Source organism: Lactuca virosa, chromosome 6 (assembly GCF_052849685.1).
Source record: "Lactuca virosa cultivar CGN04683 chromosome 6, Lactuca_virosa_CGN04683_v6, whole genome shotgun sequence".
Lineage (NCBI taxonomy): Eukaryota > Viridiplantae > Streptophyta > Magnoliopsida > Asterales > Asteraceae > Lactuca > Lactuca virosa.
This window is the reverse complement of record NC_136431.1, coordinates 44854868-44874687: the sequence shown is the minus strand read 5'-3', so window position 1 is coordinate 44874687 and position 19820 is coordinate 44854868.

Sequence of the window (19820 nt, the reverse complement as noted above, 5' to 3'; positions counted from 1 at the left end):
AAAACCTTTTTATTTTAAATTTTAGAAAAACTATTTTCTTGTAAAAAAATCTTTCAAACCCTCGATTTGAGTCCAGACACCCCCGAAGGTGTGTCCGAATCCCTCAAACCAAGATTCTGATACCAACTTTTAACATCCCAATTTTCAAGACCAAAAAATTTGTTTTTAATTAAGTAACTTATCAAACGGTTTACTGAAAAACATCATCGAATCATATCATTTCATAAAACATAGTCACGTGTCTCAAACCAAATCATAAAATAGTAATAATGTCAGAGTACAATCCCAAGAATCTCATAATGCGGAAATCCTGTGTGTGTGTGATGCGCTGCTACCGTGTCGGCTCCTTCCCTTTCGATGAAGAGGTACCTGGAAACAAAACTGAAAACTGTAAGCACAAAGCTTAGTGAGTTCCCCCATCATACCACATACCATATTATAAACATACTGTCAGGCATATCTGGGTGCCCGACCTACCCTGCTAGGCATACAGGGTTGCCTAACCTACCCCTGTCAGACATATCGGGGTGTCCGACCTACCCCTTCGGTTTATCTTAACCGATTATGGGGACTATTTCACCCCCTACTACTACCGCATAATAACATAACATAATCATATTGTCTAGCATAGCTGCGTACAAAACTACCCCTTTGGCCCTATCGATCGGTAACCGGGGACTATTCCCCCTACTACCACTATCACATAACATCATATCATACTAGCATGTAAAACACATCAGATAGTGGCAAGCCCAAGTAATTATCACAAAGACAACTACTCGACAAACAATCCCTACTAGTGGGTCGACATTGTGGCCCTAGATCCACTTCTACTAGAAGGTAGCTCACCTCCGAAAGCTCAGTATCGAATCTCCCGGAAAGTAATTTCTAACAGCTGCTCCGATGACTCCCGGCTATCATAATCATAACAACACTCAATCAAAATCTATAATACTTCCTAGGGTAAAATGACCATTTTATCCCTTTGGTCTAAATTGGACCATTCCCAAGGCCCATTTCCATCTTATCTTTCCCAGCCCACAATTAACACACTAAGGCCCACTAATGGCCCAATTATCTAAATTGGGCCCAACTCTTCAAATGGGCCTTTTCACAAGTCCAATAAATCCTTAGCCCAAAATGAATAATCTCAAGTGGCCCAATATGGCCCAAAAGGCCCAATACTTCTAATTCCGAATTCCCAGGCCCAGAACTATACTCCACAGTGGGCCACGGGGCCCAATAGTCCAGGCTCAACCCTCTAAGGCCCAAAAAGCCCAACGTAGCCACTCTGCATGCGTACGCGCAACGTACCTGACACGTACGCCTAGCGTACGCTAGCCTTGACCGCAAACGGGAAGTTGACCCAGTACGCGCAGCGTACCAGGGTGTACGCTTAGCATACTGGCCAGCTTTCTTGGGACTTCATTTGTGACTTAATCCATTAAGTCTTCATGTCCAAAATGTAGATCCAGGTCCTTTCAGACCTCCTAATTCATAAAGTCACAAACTTTATGTGCTTGCATGCATGGTTGGGGTCAAAACATGATTTTGGTCCTTTTAACAAGCTTTATGAGCATCAAACACTTGCATGGTTGTGGCTTAACCATCAAGGTCCGATTTTTATGACTCTTAGTGCCTCTAAGAGCCCAAAAGGACAGCTCTTATGGTCTGAAATCATCAAGATGCAAGAAGCTTCAACAATGGAGTCCAAAGGTGACATTAAACACTCCTATAAACAAATCGAAGCATGCAATGGTCAAGTTTGGAACTTGATACCTCAAAAGAGTCAGAAATGATGCCAATCTCCTGGATCTACAAGCTCCTCTTGAATCTTTGCCTCTTCCTCAACCTCCTTTTCTTCTAAGAACACCAAAATCACAAAAAGAAGCTCTCAAATGGCAAAAATACACAAGAGTGGGTTAGGGTTTTCGAGGTGGCTGCTTAAGGGTGATAGGGAGGCTGGTACAAAGGAAGAATGTCCTTTACATACGGATCAAACCCTAAAAGTTAGGGTTTTAGTATCTGCGCGCGTACGCTGCGCGTACCCTTTGGTACGTTGGGCGTACGTGCCTGGCTTCCGCGTTCCAGTTCCTTGAGTACGTTGAGCGTACATGGCAAGGTACGCCCCGCGTACGTGCTTCCTTAGCCCAAACACAAGGGCCGAAAGGTCCAAGCCCAAACCTTATAAAACTGATAACCTTATACAAATAAAAGATTAGTACCTTATAAATCCCATATGTTACAATTTCAGCATTATTTGTGAGGGTGAGGTCTCATCCGCGCAATCATGCGGGACCACTTGTGTAACTGTCTTCCCATGGACATTTTGGTCATTTGGCTCATCATTTACCTTGGGGGTTAGGTCTTGCAGCACATACTTCAAATTTTCCACCATTAGAGTAGCTTAGAGGCGATTTTAGAGGGCTAAAGTCATCATCTACTCATTCTTCTAGTAACTGCTAATTTTTTGATCTTAAAACCATTTTATGATTATTGTCTTGTTGTCATGAGTGGCTAGTTACTTTATTTTGGTTGAATTGGGCTAAAACCCTTGGATATTTTTGGGTTTTGAAGGTTCATGTTTGATTGTCATTTATCTCATGTTAACTGATTCTTAGTTCATAATTCCTATTCTTCTTTAATACTTTGATAATGAGCTTGGTACTTGAATTAATCATTGAAGTTGCTTAGAAAAATTGTTTTATGGTTGTAGAAATCATCTTTAACTTATGGATCTTGACTCCTTTACGGATGTGTAAGCATTGAAGTCCTCTTCGAACTGAGAATTCTTTCATTCTTAAGGCTAATCAATTTTCTTAATTTAATTGCTTCAATTGGGTTCTTGATTTTGATTAAGAAGGTATGTTGTGGGCTTCCCTAACCTCCATACTACCTTTGAGGAATTTTGACATATCATGCTTTATGATTGTTATAACTAATTTGGGTTGAATGATCAGCTTAAATATTGAATCCTAATGATAAACACATAAATGTTCATTGTGTTGAATTTTCTTAGTTGACCAATTCTCTCCAATATATTTGAGCATCTCACCATCATACTTAATTGCAAACATTTTAATTCTTCAAGTCTTTTAGTTTTCAAGAAATTCACAACCCCCCCTCCCTTAGTTTAACTGTATTTAGTTAGTTTTATTTCACTTGCTCAATTAAATTTCATTGGTGATTGAATACAACTATTTCCCCGTGGATCGGTTCCTTTTTTACTACTATATTATGTTTTATTTTCAAGAAAAATGATGTAATTTACTAGGTGGAATAGACATTCCACCACTTGTTATGGTAAAATATCAGCAGGTTATGATGGTAAAAGTAAATCCTTTTATGTCCCATGCTTGTAATGGTTAAAATCAGCAGGTTATGATGTAGCTAATAGCAAAGACAAATTCATTATGTTATGGTAAAAAAAATACAAGGTTAGAACCACTTGGATTGTGGTGACTTGGTAAGACATGTGGAAGATATGGTGGATAACCTATTGACTCATGTTCTCCTGACACTACTCAGCCTTTATGGCCATGGAGGTTCGCCTGCAGTGAGACATGTGGAAGATATGGTGGATAACCTATTGACCCATGTTCGCCTGACACTACTCAGCCTCTTTGAACATTAAACAATTATTAAAGTAATACTTTTTACATATAAGCAAAGACTATTGAATAAATTTTTAATTGAACCAAAAATATCAAAAATTAGTAATGACATATTCTAAATAAGTGTCAAAAATCATAAATTTTCAAATACTGCTTTGAATACAACATTAGATGTTTTATTGCTAAGTTTACCTTTAGTGTCTAAAACGAAAAATGCCCTTTCTATTGTTTTTTTAGCAGGGGCAAAACAGTCATTATGGTACATATCTTTTAAAGAATGGTGTATATGAGATAAGGCACCAGCAAAAACCCGGGATAGGGCGAGTCTGTGTGTCGTGGCTTCAAAAGACGAGAGACAAAGCGCATATACATAAAAGATGGATTTCGATGTTATTTTCTACTTATTTTTGAAAATGTTCCAAAATGCCCTTTCTCCATTTTTTTAGCAGGGACAAAACAGTCATTCTGGTACACATCTTTGAAAAAGAATGGTGTGTATGAGAAAGTACATATAAATAACAGAGGTATTTCGATGGGATATTAAAAAAAATAACAGTTATAGAATACGATGAATGTAAAGCACATGTGAAAAAATTAAATAATTCATTATGTGTTGGATAAGAAGACATCTACAACTCTTAATCCTAAACCATAAATGGTGAGAAACCCAAAATCATGTGAAAGAAAAGCAAAGAAACATAAAAAGTAAATAATATTAATAACACACATATAGAGACATCGTAAAGTAGGATACTATATTATGTTTCTTATTAATTCAAATTTATCTAGTCTTTTTTTTAGCAGGGGAAAAACAATACTTCTGATACACATATTTCATAAATAATGGTGTAAATTTGTGGTGATTCATTACAAAACATAAGGATTTCGATGCCATTTTCTGCTTATTTTCGAAAATATTCCAAAATACCTTTCTCTAGTTTTTTTTAATAGGGACAAAACAGTCATTCTGGTATACATCTTTCAAAAAGAATGGTGTATATAGCAAGGTACATATACATATATATAAGAGAGGGATTTCAGTGCTATATTATTATACATAATAGTATACAATACGATAAATGTAAAGCACTGATGAAAAAATTAAATAATTCATTATATATTTGTAACATCAGTTATTCAATACAATGCTATTTTAAGGGAAAAAAACAGCCACATAAACACAAATAATCTTACACGCATTCAAAATATCGCAAATTTATACACATAAATATTCATATACAACAACAAAAAGTAACCTCTAATTACTTGTGTCCCATATGTAGGCATAGAACAGAAAGTTTGCATGTAAATTCAACATTGACGACTACGAGGTAGATACCATTCCCACTTAATAAAATATTTGTTAGCCTTTTTGTTTATTTTGATATTAAGTCATAATATCTTGTTACATACATTGGTGTGCAACTTCTTGTGAGAAATGTTATAAGCAGATTGAGAGCATAAAGATTGGAATACAGGAGGAACTTAGAACAAAGATTGGATAAGAAGACATCTATAACTCTTAATCTTGAACCATAAATAGTGAGAAATCCAAAATCATGTGAAAGGAAAACAAAGAAACAAAAAAAATGTAAAAAATATTAATGAAACGCATATAGAGACATACTAAAATTAAGATGTTATATTTTGTTTCTTATTAAAGCAAATTTGTCTAGTTCTTTTTAGCAGGGGAAAACAGTCCTGGTACACATCATTTATAAAGAATAGTGTAACTTCGTGGTGATTCATTACAAAACACAAGGACTTCGACATTATATGAAAACACATAAAAGATATATAACTCAATGAGCGTAAAGCACAGATGCAAAAAATTAAACATAAAAGAACTATATATGACGATTTTTCCCTTGTTAATATAGAAATATCGAGACAGAGAGATAGACAGGAATACATGAATATTGTATATGCCAAAGTAGAATCATATATGTTCTTTGAATATAAACATGAATATATTTGTATTATACATATTGAATTATGAATAAATTCGACATAGAGAGATAGAAAGGAACACATCTAACCTTCTTTAGCTGCTGCCATAGACGATGATGATTATGGACGAGAAACTATATCGAAAAACGGAAAAGTAATCATTATTCTGAGAGGGAAAAATGGATTAAATATGTTAACATAAACATATCTTTGGAATTTATTACCAGATATAAGAGAAGTCTATGAGATTTCGAAAATATCATATTTTTGGAAATCAATTATGAATCAATTTCAAATTTGAATATAATAGATTAAATTAGTGCGTGATTTTCTATAGGTACCATATTTATAGATGACAATTTTGGAGGCAATTACTATAATTGATTTTTTTATAATGTTTTGCATAAATAATAATTTAATGAGTTGTCAATAAATTTGCTGGAACAAATAAGAAATTAACATGTCTAAAATACATTTAATCAAAAATACTTAGAAAATGTAAAGTGCCCAAATCAAGGAGAAGAGGATGCGTGACAACCAATCTTTATTTATTAGGTAATATATATATATATATATATATATATATATATATATATATATATATATATATATATATATATATATATAGTTAGTAGGTATGAGACTCATGTATTACATGAGTTTTTTAAAAGAAAAATTAAATATAAAATTCAAAACAATTGAGAAGTTTGAATTTATAAGAAAAATGAGAAAAATATTGAATTATAAGAATTAAAGTGTTTTTTCTCTTTAAATTTAAACAAATAATTTAGATAAATAAATAAAGGAAATTAATGAAGTTTTAACTTAGTAATTTTGAAATTAAAAGGAAAGTTTATTAATGAAATTGATATGCATTTATTATTGTATTTAAATACTATGTGGAATTTAATAAAATTGAAAAACTATAAAATGACATGTGGAATAAAAATTAATTTAAAATAACCACAAATTTACATGTGGCAAAATGAATAAGAATGTGACATGTGACAAAAAGATTTTTATTTATTAGAGTATATATATAACATCTCAAAAATCACAATAAAATAAAATTTATCATTTTTAATTAAAGAGAGATCATTGTTTTCAATCAAACCCAAAGTCATAAGAAATTAAGAACCCAAGATCAAGTACAAATGTTCCAAAATCCATGTATGATAACATCTCCAAAGCATGTCACCGAGGATGTGTACGATCACACATTTGCTTTCCCCGATCATCTACAGTACCCGAAACATAAAACTTAAATTGTAAGCCAAAGCTTAGTGAGTTTCCCCCAAAGTACCACACACAACCAATACAGAAAACAACATGCATATATGAGCCTTCAGCCTGACTGGACCGCCTCATAAGGCCTACAATCTATCTGGAGCGCTCTCTGGGCCTTCAGCCTGATTGGACCGCTTCTCATGCCTTTAGTCTATCCGGACCGCCTCGGGTATCTTGGGCTTTAGCACAAAACAGGACCGCCTCAACCCAAGGTAATCTTACAAATCTACCAATCTAACACATACTCAGTAAACACAGGTAATCATACAAATCTACCAATCTATCATATAACCAGCATAACATCAATCCAAAATACGAGGTTACATAATCCAATAGTCTGGAATTGGTGCCTTCGACTTACAAGTATAGTGAGGAAAACTCACCTTACAGTCTGAAAAGATAGCTGAACAGAACATAACTCCAACTGCCGACTCTACAAGTCACTATACAGCGAACAAATACCTAGTCTCAAACTACTGCTCAAAATACCCAAAATACCCCAAAGTCAAACTTGGTCAAAATCCAGGTTAAAGTCAAGGTCAAAAGTCAATGATTCCATCTGGGATGAGTACGCCCTGTGTACTCCCCTCTACGCCCAAACGTAGAGGGTGCCTTTCCAGATACGGACCTCCAACCAAGTACGCGCAACGTACCTCCAGGTACGCCCAACGTACCAGAGCTGAATCTCCATTTCACTATTAAGCTCTTATTTCGTTAAGCCAAAAAACCAAACTTTAGATCCAGGTAAAAAGGGACGTCTTAATGGATACAGTCTCTGACTTTATCTATTTACATGTATACAAGAGGGTACAAACTCAAACCCTCGGTCCAAAAGTCATCCAAAGCTCCAAATCTCGTGTATGGATTAATGAGAGTGTTCAAGCTCTCATTTTTATCAACCCATGAGCTCAAAACTACAGAAACTACATTTCAAGGACTTGGAGTAGCTCATACTCCATTAGACCAAATCTATGGGACAAAAAATGCACACAAACTCAAGACTAGCAAGATCTAAGCAAATAACACATCAAGATCCAAGCTTTATACCTTCAAATGATGCATGAGGGTGAAATACTTCTGGATCCAAGATGCCTTGAGCTTCCAAGATGATTCCACTTCTTTCTTTTTCCTTCAAGATCACCAAAAACACACTTTCAAGCTCAAAATACCCACACAATGGATTAGAGTTAGCAAGGGACGCTTTGGGAGATGGAGGCTGATGAGGGAAGAGGTTTTTGAAGAGATAATGATGTTTAAATAGGGCTCAAACCTTAAAAATTAGGGTTTGACTTTCAGCCACTTACGCCCGACGTAAGCTGGAGTACGCCCAACGTACTTGGCACGACATGCGTTTCTCATTTAATGAGCCAAGGGACCAATTTACAATTTAATTTTATTTTAAGGGTATAAATGGGAAATACATGGGTCAAGGTGTTACAATTCTCTCCCACTTGAATCAGACTTCGTCCTCGAAATCCGATGCTGCGAATAACTCAGGGTGGTGCTCTCGCATCTCTGCCTCGAGTTCGCAAGTCCATTCGGAATCTTTCTGATGTAACTGAACTTTGACCAATGGAACCACCTTCTTGCGCAAGGCCTTCGTCCTCCTATCCAAAATTAAGGTTACTCAACGTGAAAAATACGAAAATATCCATGTGTGTCTGGCATGTGGGATGTTTTAACGGAGAAAATAGACATAATATAGACGGAGAGACTAGGCATGTAACGTTATTTTGTATTGAGATGGTCCGAGTACCAAAAATATAAGTTATCCCAAACAATACAGACCATTTGTGTAATTTACATTTTTTTTTTGTTTTTCTTGAAGATAATTGAAAAAGTAAGATGAAAGCCGATCAAGTTTATTTTAATCATTCTATATCAATATAAAAACAATTTTACAAAAAACTCATTGCTATTTTCATCTAATATTACATTTTTAGCAAACAAAACACTCTTATAGGTCATGGATTTATGCAATACAAATCATCAATATTTTTGCCATACACATAAAAGTCCAATATAAGTTCTATATCGATATAAAATCAATTTTGCAAAAAAAATAAAATAAAATAAACACTCACTGTTATTTTCGTCTAATAATACATTTTTTTATCGAACTAAACACTCTTATACGTCATAGATTTATGCAATACGAATCATCAATATTTGCCATACACATAAAACTTCAAAAGAAATTTTCGCAACGATAAAACATGAAAGGAAATTAATTTCAAATAATTAACACGTTAGTGTTGCAACCAAGATCGTTAAAGCACGAAGGTAAACATACAAATGCATTGGACGACTGACAATTATTCATCTCCACTTTCGTCATTTTCAATAATTAAACATGTAGAAGAAACACAGCACCAGACACCCACGAAAGCCAACAATAGTATCGTTTGACTTTAGATTTTAAGATACCATTAGTAGAATAAAAAATGAAGCTCATTACGTGTCTTGATTGGTCTCACAGCCCTACGCTTTTTATGAATTTGTAACAAAACTGTCTTCTTTAGTTCCACTCCAGCTTCTCGCTAGGCTTGTGGTAGTAATAAATTGATATTTCTTGCAGTTAACAAAAAATAAATAAATAAATAAAAATAAAATATATAATTAGACTAAAAAAAGGATAATTACACTTTAAGGGACGATGAGAACAAAAATTGTTGGCATTCCACTATTTTAAAAGGTCGGTTGGATTTGGTCTAACAACTTTAAAAAAACCCTTCTATTTTTATTGGAACACTTGCAATGTCAACATATTTTATAATCAAAGTAATTTGTAAGATTTGTTCTTTGCGACTTGTATATGAAGTACAATCAATGATTATAGAAAAATAATTTGCATTTTTTTTAATAATTACACTTTTTATTTTGGATGGATATATACACTAAAGTCTTAATATTTTCAACGATTTGACAAGAAAAAGTCCTAAACTTTTTTTTTAACAGTAAAGTTCTAACTACCGGCAGTTTTTTACACGATTATCCTTTTTTGCCGGTTAGCCGGTAGTTAGGACTTTACTGTCAAAAATATAAAGTTTATAACTTTCTTGTCAAATCGTTGAAAATATTGGACTTTAATGTATAGTCTTGGTTTCCTAGAAACAAATAATTTATCAATCTCGTGAGACCCAATTCGTAGCCCAAGAACTTTTAATTGTGATTTTAGTCCCAACACCACTATTTTTCTTACCATCGTCATCTTTACACTGCTACAATCACGATCAGATGTCTCAAATGCAAGAGAGAGAGAGAGAGAGAGAGAGAGAGAGAGAGAGAGAAAAGAAGACTTGTAAAGCTTTCTTCTTGGTCCGCCGCCTAATCTTGAACTGAAAAGAGGAGACAGATTGTACAAAAACAAACAATACACGCCTAGTCAAAAGCGTGTGAATGTGGGGAACGGGTAAGAAAGACAGTTTCGCCTTTTCCGGTATCTTAGTTCTCCATTTTTAGGACTACACAAAGCCCACACAACCCTGCTTCTTTCTTTCTTTCTTGATTATCTTCATTTTTTTCAATGTTGGTTTGTTGAGAATAAAAAAAATTATTTAACAAAAAGCAAACTTTAAGGATTTCAGTAGGATCTAGTTGACCGGTTCCAATAACTCTTATGCTTAAAAACTAGCATATCATTAAATTTCTAACCAAAAAAATGGATATATACACAAAAGTTCCAATATTTTCAACGATTTCACAAGAAAGTCCTAAACTTTATTTTTTTGACAATAAAGTCCAAATTCACGATTTGACAAGAAAAGTCCTAAACTTTATTTCTTTGACAGTAAAGTCCTAATTACCGGCTAACCGGCAAAAAAGGGTAAGCGTGTCAAAAATTACCGGTAGTTAGGACTTTACTGTCAAAAAAATAAAGTTTAGGACTTTTCTATTATATCGTTGAAAATATTTTGATTTTACTTTACATATTTCTACTTGGGATGCCAATATTTCAATTCATTTTGAATTTATGCCTAAGATAATGATTATGATTTTTTTTTATCTTGAATAAGTCGAAAATATTGTTTCATTCCTAGATCAAATTCAACAATCATTTGAAGTATACCTAAAAAGTTATCATTACGATTCATATATATTTTTTCATTTGTTCCACCAAAAGCCAAGTTGTTTTCAACTAAACATTTTACAACTGCAAATATTTTTAGTTTTACTTATTTCCAATGTTCTATATCTTTTTTTAATCATTTTTTGTAACTCTTTAACAATTGTTTCATTTTTATTTAACCTTATTCGTGTTTTGGTCCAAGTTTTTAAATTAATCATATGTTTAGAACTATTTTCATGCTCACGTAACTTTTCACCAAGATGTTTCCAAATTTTTATTCCTTTGGTTGTCAAATAACTTGTAGATGGGGCGCTTTTAAACAACTTACAACAAAAACAAAAATTTTTATCAAGTTCTTTTGAATACACCAACCATTTTCTATCACAAGTATCACAATTTCTTAATTTATGAACATAAAATTCACAAGAAAAATGTATACCAAGTGCAACTTTTGGAAAACTTTTCTAAGTTTTAATTTCTGTAATAGGTCATTTTTCTATAAACAAATCTTTCATTTTTAAATCTAACTTATCCCACACTCTTGGATAAGAAATATTAAAATCACTTGATTTTTTCAACAAATTTATGTTCAAAATCATTAGAATTATCAACGGACTCATTATATATTAAATATATAGATTAAAAGAGAGTTCCTTTATGAACAGTACCTGATCAGGATATTGTTCATCGGGTAACTTTCCTCACCTGGGTTAATCCACCGATCCACCGCCTTACCTTTATCTTTATCACTCTATCTCATCCCATTTCATTTCTGCTTTCAACAAATTCACATACATCGACAGTTACTTCCACCTGAGTTGACAACTAGCATTTTAGGCTAGGAAATTATATCTATGTAAGATCAACTCTTGATGTATCTTGTAACTTTAAGATTGATGCTATACATGTTATTCATTTCAAAAACAACTATTCGAATCAAAACTCACTCGTGAAGCCCTAAACCTAATTCAATACATTTCATACACTCAACTTTGGGTTGTAACCCTAATACCCCGATTCAAACTCTTATTGGACTAGGACCCTCTTATTGGGCCTAATGGGCCAATAAAATCTCAATTGGATTATTTTTGGTTAAGGAACCTCATTTGGGCCCTAAATGGACCCACATTCATTAAACTATAGCATTTTGGGCCATAATACTTTTTATGGGCCTTATTGGGCCTAAAATGTCTCACTTCGTTTTCATGGGCCATATTGGGCCAAAAACAACATAATTAATTGTAATCGGCTGAAAAACCCATTCCTTTAAACATTTTGGGCCGTAAACTCATATGTGGGCCCACATGGATCGAAAAACCTCTATTGGGCCAATGCAATATCAAGCCCAAAAGCCATGTTTTTCTTTTCTACCCTCCATTCTCGGTTTTAATAAAAAAATATTTGAAATAAAACCTTGACACCTCATCTTTACTTAGTGGTAATCTATGTAATATATCGCACATGTATCTAAGCACCTACACTCTAAACCACCATGTATTAACCAAACCTAATCACCTCTCTCTCTTCTCTTCATAACTCTCGGCCATAAAGATCCCCACCACCACTTTCATTTCACTCTCAAACTCACTAAAAATCCTCTCTAGAACACCAAGAAAAATCCCCTCCTTCCTCTCTAAATTTTGTGTGTGCTTGTGTGTGTGCTCAAGGATACTTCATCAAAGTTCATTCTTGGTAAGATACTTGTTATTCAAAGTGTTTAACTTCATTTTATGTTAAGTCCTTCACTCATAAACACACCATTTTGTAATCTAAGCTTCTTAGAACTTCATAAGTTCGAAGATCTTCTCAAAAGGGCTTGCTAAGGCCGAAAACTCCTTCAAACTTCTCACCAAAACTGAATCAATCAACCAAGGTGAGTTCATACCCCTTGTTTTCGGTTTTATATTGTTTTGGGGGAGGATACAAGTTGCTTTGTGTTAGATCTATGTGTTTATGTATGTATATGTGTGTTTTCCCATGTTATATGTTGTGATTATGTGCTAAAACCTCATGAAACTCGAAGTTGGTAACAAAACTTGGTGATATTTGCAAACTAAATCATTACATGCAACTTACTATGAAAATGGAAAGTTTAAAACATGTTATGATACACTAGAAAACAATCCAACACCGTTTAAGGGGCCAGTTTTGACAAATAAACAAAAAGGTGAAGCCTTTAGGACATTCACGGTTTTTTTTCAAGGACCAAAAGAGTCATTTTTATATTAAAATGGGTCTTTAAGATATTTATGGTTTTTAAAAGGGCCAAAAGTGTTAATTTTCACAAAATGGGCTTAAAGTTGGGCCTTCACTGTTTCATGGGCTAAATTTGTAAACTTTTGACTTTTGTGGGTTAAATTTTCATTTTAAACAAATTCGAGCCAAAGATGTAAATTTTCGGTTAAATGGGTTGATAATGTAACTTTTATTAAACGTGGGCCGAAAAGGTTAAATTTCTATACATTTGGACAGCAAATGTCAATTTTCATCAAAATTGGGCCGAAAATGTTAATTCTAAGAAAAGTGGGCTAAAAATGTTATTTTATCTAAAATAAGCCCTTAAATGTAAACTTTTGGTCTTAATGAACCTAAAGTGTCATTTTTACCAAAAATGTGCCTATATTGTAAATTTTCGGCTTAATGGGCCAAAAAATGTCATCATTACAAAAATTAGGCGTTTTATGTCATTTTGGTAAACAATTGAGCTTAAACAACCAACGTAATAACAAACAGACTAAATACGTCATTTTCACCTTTATTGGGCCTGCAATATACCTTACATGTTTATTGGGCCTTAGTGGTCCATTTACATGCTTATTGGGCCTGGAATATACCTTACATGTTTATTGGGCCTTGTTGGTCCATTTACATGTTTATTGGGCCTGGAATATACCCTACATGTTTATTGGGCCTTAGCGGTCCATTTACATGTTTATTGGGCCTGGAATATACATTACATATTTATTGGGCCTTAGTGGTCCATTTACATGCTTATTGGGCCTGGAATATACATTACATGTTTATTGGGCCTTTGTAGTCCATTTACATGCTTGTTGGGCCTTGTAAACTTAAAACATACACGGAAACATTATTTTGAGACGGTAAACAATGTGATACACTGTTTGCGTAAACTTAGTTAAGGTTCTTGTGAGACGTTCCTTCATCCGTACCTAACTAGTGTACAACCTTTAGTCCTGTAGTTATAACCAGAGTCTCCTGGAGGGAGAGCGAGAGTTTGTGTATAGATCTATACGGCGTTGACAGCCCCGCACCTGAGCTGTTCGCTACAGCTAGACTAGGCCAGTCTAGGGTGACAAACGTCTTACCTTAAACAAGCTGTTGGATTAGGTGTCTAAGCCCATAACTATAATTGGTATGTACTGGACCCGAGAGTAGCATGGTCCATTTGGGTTGCATATCACCATGACAATTTGATAGGATGGACTTTTGAGAAGAGGTTATTTATGATTTGTTAATATATTATAAGTTCTAATATATTAATATGAAATCATATGATTTAATTAGTATTGACCAAAAATTAATTTGGAATTAATTTTGTGATCAAAAGAGAGTAATTAAATATATGGGGATTGATTTGGTAAATCATTCATTCTTATGGTGTGGGCCAATGATCCATGATTCCTTAGGTTGGGTGATGATATATGGTCCATTAGCATGGCCTAGACCGCTCTAGCGTGCCAGCCTGGCCTGGCACGCTCCTGACAGCCCTGCATGGCGCTGCCTTGCCAACCTGATGACACATGGTTTATATGACTAAGTCTAGTCCGATGTCATTGGCCGCATACCAATAACATCAGACTGGGGGGGACTTGATGATATATGGTCCATTAGCATGGCCTAGACCGCTCTAGCACGCCAGCCTGGCCTGGCGCGCTCCTGCCAGCTCTGCCTGGCGCTGCCTTGCCAGCCTGATGACACATGGTTTATATGACTAAGTCCAGTCCGATGTCATTGGCCGCGTACCAATAACATCAGACTAGGGGGACTTGATGATATATGGTCCATTAGCATGGTCTAGACCGCTCTAGCGTGCCATCCTGGCCTGGCGCGCTCCTGACAGCCCTGCCTGGCGTTCCCTTGCCAGCCTTGTTGGGGACTCCCTTGCCAGCCGTGCTGCGGACTCTCCTGCCGGCCCGGCCTGGCGCTCCCCTGCCAGCCTTTCCTGGTGCGCGCCCGCCAGCCTTGCCTGGGGCGCGCCCGCCAGCCCCGCCTGGTGCCTTCGGGCGGCCTTACCCAGCTCCTTGCTAGTTGGGCCTGAATTGGGCTGGCCCAAGGCCTGGCCTAATTCCCATTGACCTAATTGTCCACTATAAATAGAATAGTGCCTCCTCCATGAGGGGGGACTCTTCCCTAAGTGGTTCAGCCGCCACTAGACCTTCCCCCATGGCTCAGCCGCCACACTATACTCCGGCCGGGTGGCTCAGCCACCACCCGCCGTCGCCAGCCACCATACACCACCACCAGCACCAAGATGGTTTTTTCCAATTATGGAGAACCATCTCAGATCTATCAGCTGATCTAATATGATCGTCGGAGTCCGCTCCCGGGGCACAGTCCCTTGGGCGGCTCTAACACCTTGTCTGTTGTGACCTCGCAGATCTGTCTCCGGCATAGAAACACGTCCTTAAAGCAGGTGGTCGGAGTCGAAGTCGCATCATTGGGCTAAACCAATGTGACAACCCATGGATGATCCATGGAGGTTTAAACCCATGGAGCCTAAGGAATATGGAAGGTCATGCACATTAGGGTTTACATGGTGTAACCGTAATCTTGCCACACTATATAAGAAACCCCTTAGCATCCAAAATTGGTTACCACACACACATGTGTTCTTTGGAAGATCTAGCCGAATTTGAGTGCAAGACTCCTTCTCTCAAGTTATCCTTTGTCCTAGGTGTGTTGTGATTCCATTTGAGGCATTCATACTATTGGTGCTAAGTTCTTAAAGGTCCAAGGTTTCCAGCTACAACAAAAGGTATGTCATCTAACTAGAATTTTGTAGTAAAGATACTCAATTGTATGCTAGTTAGGATGATGCTTTGGAAAAACAAAGTTTGCATGTATATTAGAGAAACTATAGATCCAAAGCATCTAGGGTTACATGTACACCATAGGAGTGTTAGAATGCTCAAAACCCAACACAAGCGACGCCTGAAAAACGTCATGACAGGAAAATCAGTCATATCAAGTATGATTATAACGACTCACATAGAAATTAACTCCACTGTAAAATTTATGGAATACATATACAGTTTTGATGATACAAAAACATACAATTATACAGTACATTTTACTTACAACAGAAAATATAGGATTTTATGGAATACTCTTTTTATACATTTCAAAACCGAAACACACATGCTTTAACACAAGATTTGATACAAAGCGTTCAAACCATTTATTTCTTTTATAGAAAATATCGGATATTCTGGTGTTTACAAAGTGATACAAACTTTTCATACAAATATGCTTATGAACTCACCAACATTATATATGTTGACCGTTTTCAAAATAACTTGTATTCTCAGGAAATCGTTAAGCAGGTTGGCCTTCAAAAACTCATGGATTTTGATGTATTTTTGCTATCATCGTACACTTATATTTTGGGAATGTAATTTTGTAAACCAAAAACACTGATGTAAACAATAATGGTTGTATTATTGTATGTGTGATGATGATGTTGTCTTGATTCAATTATATACATTGTGATGGTATTACAAGATGAAGTCACCCCAACCCCCGGACGTTTCCGCCATTTCTCCGGTTCGGGGGTGTGGCAGATTGGTATCAGAGCAATGTTTATAGTGAACCGGCATATCTAATCATACAAGATATGCAACTATAAATACATTGGGACTAAACTACTCTGAACAAAAATAAAATACATACCTATGTGTGCATCATTACAATAACAATAAAAGTCTTTGGAGGAATTGAACATCGTGGTTAAACCCGAACAGTTATGTAGTCGTATTGGGGATAAATATAGCCTGGTCAACTTTATTTATTCAAAATACGACCAACATTTGTTTGGGAGTGATCATGATGGGCGATGAAGACTCTATGGATAGATTACATCACCCCGGATCCAAAAAGTTTTAAGGAACTCAAACATAAACAATTAAAATACAATAGGAGTATTCTTGTATACTATCCATTTTTCCCGCATTCATATAGTTCTATGCAGACTCTATGGATAGATTACATCACGCCGGAGATCCTTACTTCCCCAACCAGGGAAACGGAGGATGGCTAGAGTCGGAACCAGAGGAAGAGACAATGGAAGAACCAGAAGAGGAATCAGAAGAAGAACCCGAAGAAGGACCAGCAGAACCGGTGGTGGACTTAAAGGAGGAGGAGTCTGACGGTCATGATGCAGATGACTCGGACGCGGAGTCCGAAGTCATTAATCCGCCATACGTGGCCAGGGTGCCCCCGCACAGGATGGGTCCCAACGGCCCTACGCTCCCATGCGCACATGAGATCTGGAGGTGGAGTCGCCAGCAGTGGGTGCGTCCCCCATTCGGAATGAACCGGGACTATTACGACCTGAGTCACGGCGGACCTGTGGATCGATCCCTGCCTGTGATGGTTAGGAGGACGCGTGATATAGGTGAGCAGGCTCAGGCAACCGCCGGTCAGATGGTTGCAATGAGAGTTGCGGTTGAGCGCGCAGAGAGAATGACTCATGAGGTGGTTAGGGACTACCAGGCGAGACAGGCAGCGTTGGATGCCCGGCTACGAGCCACCGAGCATCATCTGGCCAGACTTCAAGGTGCATCCACCTCATCATCAGCACCACCAGACACTTCCCGCCGCGACTACGATCAGCTCCATCCACTACCACTATTGTTATGGTTCTCTTTTATGTACTATTGTATGTAGGACCGACTTTATGATAAAATGACTACACTACTCATAAAGCCGTTATGCTGTCGGATCATATTTTCTCTATGTACTGTATGCCTTTTTAAAAGGCAAATTTTCATGCTTCGTACTACGAATATTATATCATTAATGAAGCAGTTATGTTTTATTTGTGATGTTATCTGTTATGTGTTCTATTTTCCTTATTTCATGATATTGCATGAATTCACTTATATGCACGACCGAACCATTGAAAACATTATATACCAAAGGAACACGAAACCACAAACCACTATGTACTCACCATCTTTCTATTCCATGACAGAAGATGCCTCGAAGATACATTCGTAGGAACAACAACACGGCACCACCACCACCACCGCCTCCGCCAGAGGTGAACTCTGCTGCTTTCCAAGCAGCAGTCTCGGCTGCAGTCACAGCAGCCTTGACACACATTCAAACTGGGAACAATGGTGGAAGTAACGGTCAAGGAACTGGAAGCTCGAACCAAGGAATGAACCAAGGTCCTACAAAAGTCTGTACCTACAAGGACTTCTCAAGTGCCAAACCTCAAACGTTCAATGGGACTGGAGGCGTAATAACTTTAAAGCGATGGATAGAAAAGATCGAGTCAGTTTTTGAGATCTGCGGATGTCCTGAAGAATGCAAGGTGAAATTTTCAGCTTGCACGTTTGTCGACCAAGTGCTCTCGTGGTGGAATGGTCATGTGGAGGCTATGACACTCCCAGTGGAAAATGTCATGCCATGGGGGGAGCTCAAGGAAATGTTGATGACAGAGTACTGTCCCCGTGGGGAAGTAAAAAAACTTGAGCAGGAGCTATGGAACCTTACAGTATAAAACTCAGACATCGATGCTTACATCTCAAGATTCAGTGAGTTGCCACTTCTATGCCCGGGTATGATCACCTCAGAAGGAAAGAAGATTGAGCGGTTCATTTGGGGACTAACTTCTCCAATCCAAGGAAATGTAATAGTAGCAAACCCTGAGACTTATGACAGTGCGAAAAGGCTAGCTAAGAAGCTTTACGACCATGGCAACAAGAAAGGAGCCAAAACTGTTGAGACTGGGACCAAGAAGGAAGGGAATAACAAGAAAAATAGGGACAACAAACGAAAGGGGCAACAGAATTAGGAATCCTCCAAAAAGCAGCAAACTATAGCAGTCCACGCTGCTACTGCCCAAGTTGCGCCAGCACCAGCTGCTCCAGCCTCATCTGCACAAACAAATACCAAGCCTTACTCTGGAACCTTACCAAAGTGTAACAAATGCAACTACCACCACAATGGCGAGTGTAGAGACCTGCAGTGTACCAATTGCAACCGCAAGGGGCACACCGCCTGGTACTGCAGATCTCAACCCCAACAGAACCAACATCCAAACAAAAACAGCAACAACAACAATAACGTCGGGGCCAGTCATACTTGTTATGGGTGTGGAGGAACTGGCCATTTTAGGCGAAATTTCCCCAAATCCAACAACCAAGGAGCAGGAGGATCAGGCAGGGTCCTGACTTTGGGTCAAGGAGAGGCAGTTCAAGACCCGACGGTTGTTACTGGTACGTTTCCCCTCAACAACACTTACGCATGCATTCTATTTGATAGTGGGGCTGAGCGGAGTTTCGTGAGTAATAAATTCAAACACTTACTAAACTAGAACCCCAAAAGCTAGGCAAAGCCTTCACGGTGGAGATGGCTAATGGGAAAACCGAAAAAACAATAGATATATACATAGGGTGCAGTCTCACGTTAAATAATCATTCATTCCCAATCAACTTGATGCCAGTAGATATTAGGAGCTTTGATGTGATTATAGGCATGGATTAGTTAAGCCCCCACCATGCCGATATTATGTGCCACGAAAAGGTCGTTCGCCTTCACCTCCCCAATCATGAAACCCTAATAATCTACGACGATAAACCTGGCACCAATCTCCGTCTTATCTCGTGCATCAAGGCACAAAAATGTCTGCACAAGAAAAATTATGCCTTCCC